This window comes from Dreissena polymorpha, chromosome 1 (genome assembly GCF_020536995.1).
Source record: "Dreissena polymorpha isolate Duluth1 chromosome 1, UMN_Dpol_1.0, whole genome shotgun sequence".
NCBI lineage: Eukaryota > Metazoa > Mollusca > Bivalvia > Myida > Dreissenidae > Dreissena > Dreissena polymorpha.
This window is the reverse complement of record NC_068355.1, coordinates 95,967,056-95,975,626: the sequence shown is the minus strand read 5'-3', so window position 1 is coordinate 95,975,626 and position 8,571 is coordinate 95,967,056.

Sequence of the window (8,571 nt, the reverse complement as noted above, 5' to 3'; positions counted from 1 at the left end):
TGTGATATCTTTTGTTCAAAATCAGCCTGTGCTCTTCTACATTCACGAGTAGCAGCATTTCTATCTCTAATGTAGTATTGAAAAAGAGTATTCTCTTGTTTTCATTTACTTTTGCCAAGAACGGTGTTTCTTTTTGATAGCCTTAAGTGCATTCTTTGTCATCCATATAGGTCTATTCTTTTTAGAGGTTCCAATTTTAACTTTTTTCTTAGGGATATATTTATCCATACAGGTATGTATCTTGTCCCTTAAATAAATCCATTTTTCATTTAAAGATTCTTCAAAAAATTAATCCTCCCACTGGACATTTAACAATTCTGTGGTGATTGCATCATAGTCTCCTTTATCGTATAAGAAGTTTTCTTTGGCCAAGTAATTAACTCTGGAGTTACAGTCAATAATGAATGATATCACAACATGGTCACTTATTCCTATAATAGAATAGTGTTGTAAGTTATTAATTAATAACTCGTCAGTTGAGAACACCAAATCTAGTACACTCGGTTGTTGAGATATTTGGAATAAAATATTTTTATATGAACACATCATCATAGGAATTGTTGTTTGATAATTCTGCATTGTTAAATTAATTATGGCTTAAAATTGTTGATGGTATTATAAAAAAAAGTTGTATTTGGAACAAGACATTCTGGCAAATGACTGTTTTATTATCCCCTGCCATAGGCGGAGGGATATTGTTTTGGCTTTGTCTGTCCGTCCTTCTGTCCGTCCGGAGCCATATCTTGGAAGTGCTTTGGCGGATTTCATTTAAACTTGGTATGAGTATGTATATGAGTAAGAGGATGATGCACGCCAAATGGCATTGTACACCATCACTGAATAACAGAGTTATGGCTCTTTGCATCTTGAAAAATGCTTTTTTTTGTGTCTGGAGCCATTTCTTGGAAGTGCTTTGGCGGATTTAATTGTAACTTAGTATGAGTATGTATATGGAAAAGAGGATGATGCACGCCAAATGGCATTGTACATCAGTTAATAACAGAGTTATGGCCCTTTGTATATTGAAAAAATGCTTTTTTGAGTGTCAAATATCATACTTTTGTGTCCAGAAGCATATTGGCGGGGGATATCAATTCAACGAATTTGCTTGTTTACAATTTATTGGCAACGTTTACAACACAAGCATATTTATTTTCTTGCATTTTAATGATTAGAAAAAATCATCAACTCCTTTTTGTATCATGCATTGAAAAAAGCACTCTGATATTTATTACAACTTTCGTTCCTCAAAAACCCGAACTTCAATTGAACTTCAATTAAATATGTTGCATTGTGTGTTTGTCTGCATACAATTTTCATTTTAAAATTGCCACAATCATGGTTCTTTTTAACTTGTTTATTTCGGGTGATTTGTTTAATTAATTTAACATCATGTATATAATTATATATCTTTGATAATCAATAATATTCTTAATTCACTCGAGTACAACAGAGACATTTTCTGTCAAGATTCTAGATATAAATATACGTAGATATGAAGTAAAGTGGGGCATTCTGAAATCAATATTGGAAGTCTGTCTGTAAGTCTGTTTAGTTTGAGGCGCTCTTCTACACGTTCGAATATACAACATCCATACTTGCTTTGATTGTTCCCTATAATATGGAGTTGTGCATGTGCTATTGTCATATGTTAAAAGATCACAAAAGTTATGCCCCCTTTTCGGCGTACAATTTCTGATAATTATTATGCCCCACTTCGAAGAAGAGGGGGTATATTGTTTGGTTGGATGTCGGTCTGTCTGTCCGTCGGTCTCTCGGTAGACCAGTTCGTTTCCAATCAATAACTCATCAACAAATTAACCGATTTGCTTTGTGCTTCACGTGTACATTGGCCTTGGACAGTAGATGATCCCTATTGAAATTGGGGTCACTTAGTCAAAGGTCACTGTCACAATCAGTGTGAAAATCGTATCCGATAAATAACTTATCAACAAACTGACAGATTGGCTTGATTCTTCCAATGTGCATTGGACTTAAAAACCCACGAGATCTAATGCTACTGGATCGGTCTCTTGCAATAAAAAAGTCTCTGACATCAGCTTGTATGAAAATATTTTAATTTATATGCTATTCAGACAGGTTGCGTGCTAGAATACGTCGATACCTCGATACAATAGGTTCATACATGTTTATTTGATTTCAGAGCTCCAGATAAGGTTTTGTGAAATTCTTAAATTACTACCAGATTTTCAAAAAGAATTCTTAACTCTGAAATTTTATTCTTAACGTTACTACTAAGTTTTGGAAAGTAATTCTTATTTTTTATAAATGACCTAAAAATAAATAATAATGGTTATTTTCATGCAAAAAAATAAAAATAAAAATACTAGCAACTTTATTTATACAAGTTCAACAGTGTTTTTTCAGTATTATACAATTTTATTTTTCAAATACCTTCATTTGCCCAAACTGTGTTTAGATTGCATGCCTTAGATGAATTTTTACATATTTCACAATTAAAACGGGTCTCCCCTTCAATCTTTTCAACGATTAGCCACGGGACTGGTCCCTTCCACTCGTTCAATGTTTTTTGAGTGTTTAAGTGTGGACCCGTCGTGTCGCGTTTTTGTTTAGCTTTTCCGACTGTGTCGGAAACTGAACATACAACATCGTATAAGATCATTTCTATAATGTCTTTCTAAACATTTAACTTCGGCTAACTTTGCGTACAATATGTTAAAAGCGTGTTTTTGGACGCTTTGCAGTTTTTTAGGACGCTCTCTGGGCGCCGCCATTGTTTTTTGACAGATAGACGGTATACGCTGCTTTTATTGGAAAAAATGCGCTTTGTTAAACAAACCCGATAACCATTCTATATAAGCACCGCAAAGATCTTTAATACGCGAAAAGAACTAAATAAAAATCGATACGAACCGATGTAAAAATAATATTCGTAACTTGATTTTGTAATTCTTTATGGTACGACAAGATTTTAAAATAAATACGTAACGGACTTTAAAATAATTCGTAATTACGAAAATACGACCCTTATCTGGAGCTCTGGATTTGATATTGTTTTGTTTACAAACTGTTTGTTAAACACTCTTTTATTCATTAATTAAATGCGTGTTTGTACTCTGTTTTTAGCTCAGCTGTTTTCGGAGAAAACCCGAGGTATTGTCATAGCCAACTCTTCGTCCACCGGCGTCGTTGTAAAACCTTTACATTGGCTCTAAAATCAACGTGCTTCCACCTACAACTTTGAAACTTCATTTGTAGATGCACCTTGATGAGATCTACATGCCATACCCTTTTGGGGTCAAAGGTCAAGGTCACTGCGACCTCTAACAAAAAAATTCTTACAAGCTTTCATTTATTCAAAACTGTACCCGCAGCCGAGCGTTGGCACCCGTTATGCGGTGCTCTTGTTGTACTTTGTATGAATGTGTTTAACAATACATGTAGATATGATCATTTTGTAAGGATGTGGACATTTAAGGCATTTTTTAAATTTAATATGTATTGTATAATTATAATATTATTACAGCTGATTTTGTATTTAAAACATTATTTGTTAAAAGACACAGTCTTTAAGATTTCTTGGAGTTTGATTTCATATCATTGGTATCATAAACCAAACTTACATTGGATAAACAAAACTGCACACAAAAATGATGTCTGTGAATTACATGAATTGTTTCAAAGACATGATATCCTCTCATTATACTGCATTGGTTTCTCAGTTTAAATTTTTATGGAATGGTCTGTTAATTTCTTGATTAAACCTAATTTAAAAAAATGTGTTTATATTAAAGTCCAAACTTACATTGAAAAATCTCAAACTCTGCTTCTAAAAATGGATATGTTATGCAACAAAAGTTTTGTTTTTGTGTTTATGCTGTATTGTGAACAACTACTTTCTATAGTGCTACCATAAATGTTTGCTTTCTGAACGCTGTAATCAATGTATAGTGAAATATTATCTTTATTGTAATTAACTGTCCTGTCAGTACAGCAATTAAGAATTGCTACTAATATAAATTATTCTTTAACACTGTAAACTGTCAAGGTTTTATTTCTGCAATATTAATAATATTGCAGAAATAAAACCTTGACAGTTTATAGTGTTATAGAATAAAAGAAAAGAAAATTGTTGCTTGTGTACTAGTAAACATACTATATGCCACATATACAACTAAAACACAGTATTACATTTTGAAGAATAAAAAAAATGCTTTGTCATGTTCAATAATTCATACCTTATGCTACTCATTAAAGTATCTACCGATATTCATAACAACAAATAAGCCACCGGCTTCACTACAAGAAGTAGAGAAATAAGAGAGCAAGGTCTATTATTAAAAGTGACCTATTGCAAAAACAAACAGCATCACAAGAACATGCATTTTTTGTATAGAAAAAAGAATTTTATATCAAGCGTGGTTTATCTGAAACCATGGAGTTCAAAACCTTTGTTTGCAAATGACTATTGGAAATTGAACAGTATTTCAACAATGAATAAGAGTCTACCAGTGAGCAAGGAAGGGGTATCAGTCATCTAAAGAACACGACCTAAATATGAGTCTACCAACAAACACAATAGGAATACGAGTCTCTAAATAAAGTCTACATAATTATTTACTAAAGACCATTTCGCATGTGACGTCATGGGCACCTGCGTGTTAACATCCGGACTAAACTGGTACCCTTCCCGAAAAAGTGTGTAAAATGCGCATTTAATGCGCATTAAATGCGCATTTAATGCAGCGGTATTGGCACCGTATTATTCACTTTACCAAGTGCATTTTTATGTGCAAAAAATGTGTTTTTTCTGCATTTTCTTCTAAAAAACTACACTTTTCAAGTGTATTAATGCGCTTAAGTGTATTTTTAAGTGTATTTAAGTGTACTAAAGTGCACTAATACGCTTCAAATTTATTTGTTCCCCAGAAACTGCACTTCAAGTGTATTTAAGTGCATTTTAACTGCGTTAATTAAGTGCATTAATACACTCAAGTGTATTTTTTATACTAAAAAATACGCTCAAACGTATTTTTGAGTGTATTAGTGCACTTAAAATACACTCAAGTGTATTTTATAAAAAAATACGCTCAACATGTTTTTAAGCGTATTAATGCACTTAAAATACACTCCAGTGTATTTTATACAAATACGCTCACGTGTATTTTTAAGCGTATTAACGCACTTATAATACACTCAAGTGTATTTTATTAAAAAAATACGCTCAAGTGTATTTTTAAGCGTATTAGTGCACTTAAAATTCACTCAAGTGTATCTTTTTAAAACGAGTATTTTTAAAATGGATAAAAATACACTTAAGTGTATCTTTGAAAAATGAGTATTTTTAAGATACATTCATTTGGATATGAAAAGTGACCAGTTTAAATATGAACTGAAACAAGTACAGCAAATAAACTTTGTAAATAAACATATTTATTAACATTAAATAACATATCTACATTCAACGAAATCACAGCATACAATCAGGCATTTTTAACAGCATGTTTCCCTGTCCCCATACTTTCTTCGTTGCTTTCTTCAATATTGCAAAAGTTATGACCAATGCTAAAGTTTTCGGACGGATAGACAGACAGACGAACAGTTCAACTGCTTATTGCTATATGAAACCTTACCGGGAGCACAAAAATAAGTTAATTTTGTTGCAACAGGTGCAAATATATATAACAAAGTGAAAACAATGGTTAAATAATAATTTTAACAGCACATTTTATTTACAAAGACTTCAGTCTACTACATAATCCATTTAAAAAAAAAAAAAAGCATCTAGTCACATTAAGGTCTCATTGGCCATCGTGCTATGATGTATAATATGACCTTATTTTCTCCCCTGAAGGGTCACAGGGGCAGGTCGATACATCTGTAGTCGAGAAGACGCTGGACGACCTGTAAATAAATCTCAAATACACACATCTGCCCCTACATAATCAGTACCCTGTTTAACTCTGAATGCCTGACAGATTGTTATCTGTTTATTGTTAGTGGTGTGAAAAGGGGTGTTCTTAGGTATTGTCTTGTTATTTTGTTGACTGTTTATGTAACACAGGTCATGTTTGGCATCTTATTATTTTATTGCAAATTAAGAAAATGGATATGATGGTTTCATATGAAACTGAATGTGAATTGCAACAGTTGAAAATATTGCTTTTAAACATATTTTTATTTGAAAGAACATTTACACTTATTTCAATTTATTGGAAAGTGTTATTTATTGACTTAATTCATAATTGTTATTTAACCAGATATTTTTTAATATTGATTAGAATAGACAGACAGATACAAAATAGATAGATAGTTAATTATTACATTTTTATTTTAATGATTTCTCACATCATAGTGATATATTGCGTGTTACATGTTTTGAATAAACTTTAAAAAAAACACTTATGTAGGTTGTTTAATTTTATAAGCAGACAAATTTCAACAAAAAGACCATTAATATAATGTGAAGATAAGAAAGAATTCAGTACAAGCCTGCTATTAAAGACATTGCTGTCCTTTAACTTCAGTTATTTCCTATAGTGTTCTGATTAAGTCAAATGATTAAAAATACACAGAATATTAGAGTTATACTTATTTTTAAGAAGATACACTTGTACAGAAAGCGTATTTTTTGACAAATAAGAAGATACACTTAAATGCACAAAAATGCACTTCTTGCATAAAAAGATACGCTTTGTCTACAAAAGATACACTTGTTTTGAAAAAGATACACTTCTTAGATAAAAAAGTACAGAAAAATACGCTTGAAGAAAATGAAGATACAGAAAAAATGCACTTAAGTGCACTTACTAATGAAAAAGGTGCAGAATTAATACACTTTTAGTAAAAAGCGCAGAAAAAATACACTTTTTTAAGCGTATTTTGGTAAAAAGCGTATTTTATTTTGGGAAGGGCAGGCAAAAGAGACCTAATCAAACATTCGGTTGCCATGAGATGTGAAGCAAAAAACAACATGTTTATTTATATATCTTTGATTTAGCTCTTCAGTTTTAAGTATGTAGTCCTGGTGACAATGTTAGAAAAATAAACCCTTTCCTGCTCAGAAGCAAAGATAAAAAAAGGCCTTTATGAAACCAGCATAAAACCAGTAACTCACAATCCTGATCAGTATTTTAGTGCTCGAAAATAAAGACTTTAAAGATTGAGTCTAGAAAAACAGGTCCAAAACTTTTAGCAAGTTTGCAAAAGGTCAACTTTTTATATTGTTTTAACAAATGGCACTTTATATGTGGTTTTAGATGCTGTTTTAAGTTCAGTTCGATAATACTTTTCTGGTCATATCTATGCAACAGTGAGGAAGATACATAATCAAGTCTTCATCCTGAATTATGTTCATTTTTGCATGTGTATCTCACAGAGAAGGAAATTACTCTGGTTAGTTGGACAAATTAAGCTTAAATAAAGCCTTAACTACAATGTTACTAAAAATAAAAATATTGCTGAAGATTGAACTAAAGCTTGTTCTTCTAGTGATTTAGCACACCCTTACCGCCACCCCACCCGATGCTGCCCGTTGTAATATGTAGCAAGTTTTAAAACAAAAGTTACCACAAGGACGTGGCCAGATTTTACCAAAGTGAATTATTTTTTCCAAAAATGTGTTGACAATTACTATACAAGGTTATATACCAAAATATTACACTGCGGTTTCAGAAAAAAGGCTTTTTATGTTATTTTGATAAACAAATCTTTATCAATTATTTGACCTTTAGGCTTAGTGTGTGGCCATTTTTGACCCTAGAAACTCTGCAGTACAATATTGTATAATATATGAAACCCCTGGGATTTGTGGTTTTAAGAACATTTCTTTAAAGTTTATGTGCTATATACACAAATGTCAATCTAAATTAACTATGTGACTCTCAGGGTATGACCATTATTTACCACAAGAGGTAATAATTTGAGAAAACTTTGTAGAGCAGTTCTCTACAATGTTGCATACTAACACATTTGAACCTTATGGTTTCCAATAAATATTGTAAAAATAGTATAAATTAATAAGTGTAACACTAGAATGTCTGAGTTGAAAAGATGACATAACTTTTTTAAAGTATGCGCACATTTTTTTTATACCAAATGGAAAAATGCCTGCGATGCTAATGTTTAACTAAGGGGGGACATGCTTTCAGACAAATTTGGGTCTGCTGAAAGACCCACAGATATTCTTCAATGGCGAGTATAGCATACCACCCTTTACTTTGAAAATAAAGTATGTATATAGTGAAAAAGGCACTTTTGCCTTTATATGCTAAAAAGGGATATTACTAGTGGGATAACACCCAAAGACCATACAAACCACGATTTTGTGGTTATGGCCTTTTTTTGCTTGAGAAAAGATAGATAAATCTACAAATGTAGTTCAACTGGTGGGCTAAGGCCCAAAGACAATTCAAGTCAAGATTTTATGGTTATAAAAAAAATTGTGCATGTTAAGTAACAATTGATTAAAAGATGTTGCTAACACCATAACATTCCAAAGTGTGCAAGGCATATGGACAACATACAACACAAGAGAGGTCCCCTTTGTAGAGACCTATAGCTCCCCGAGCACTTTATGCAAAGTGTGAC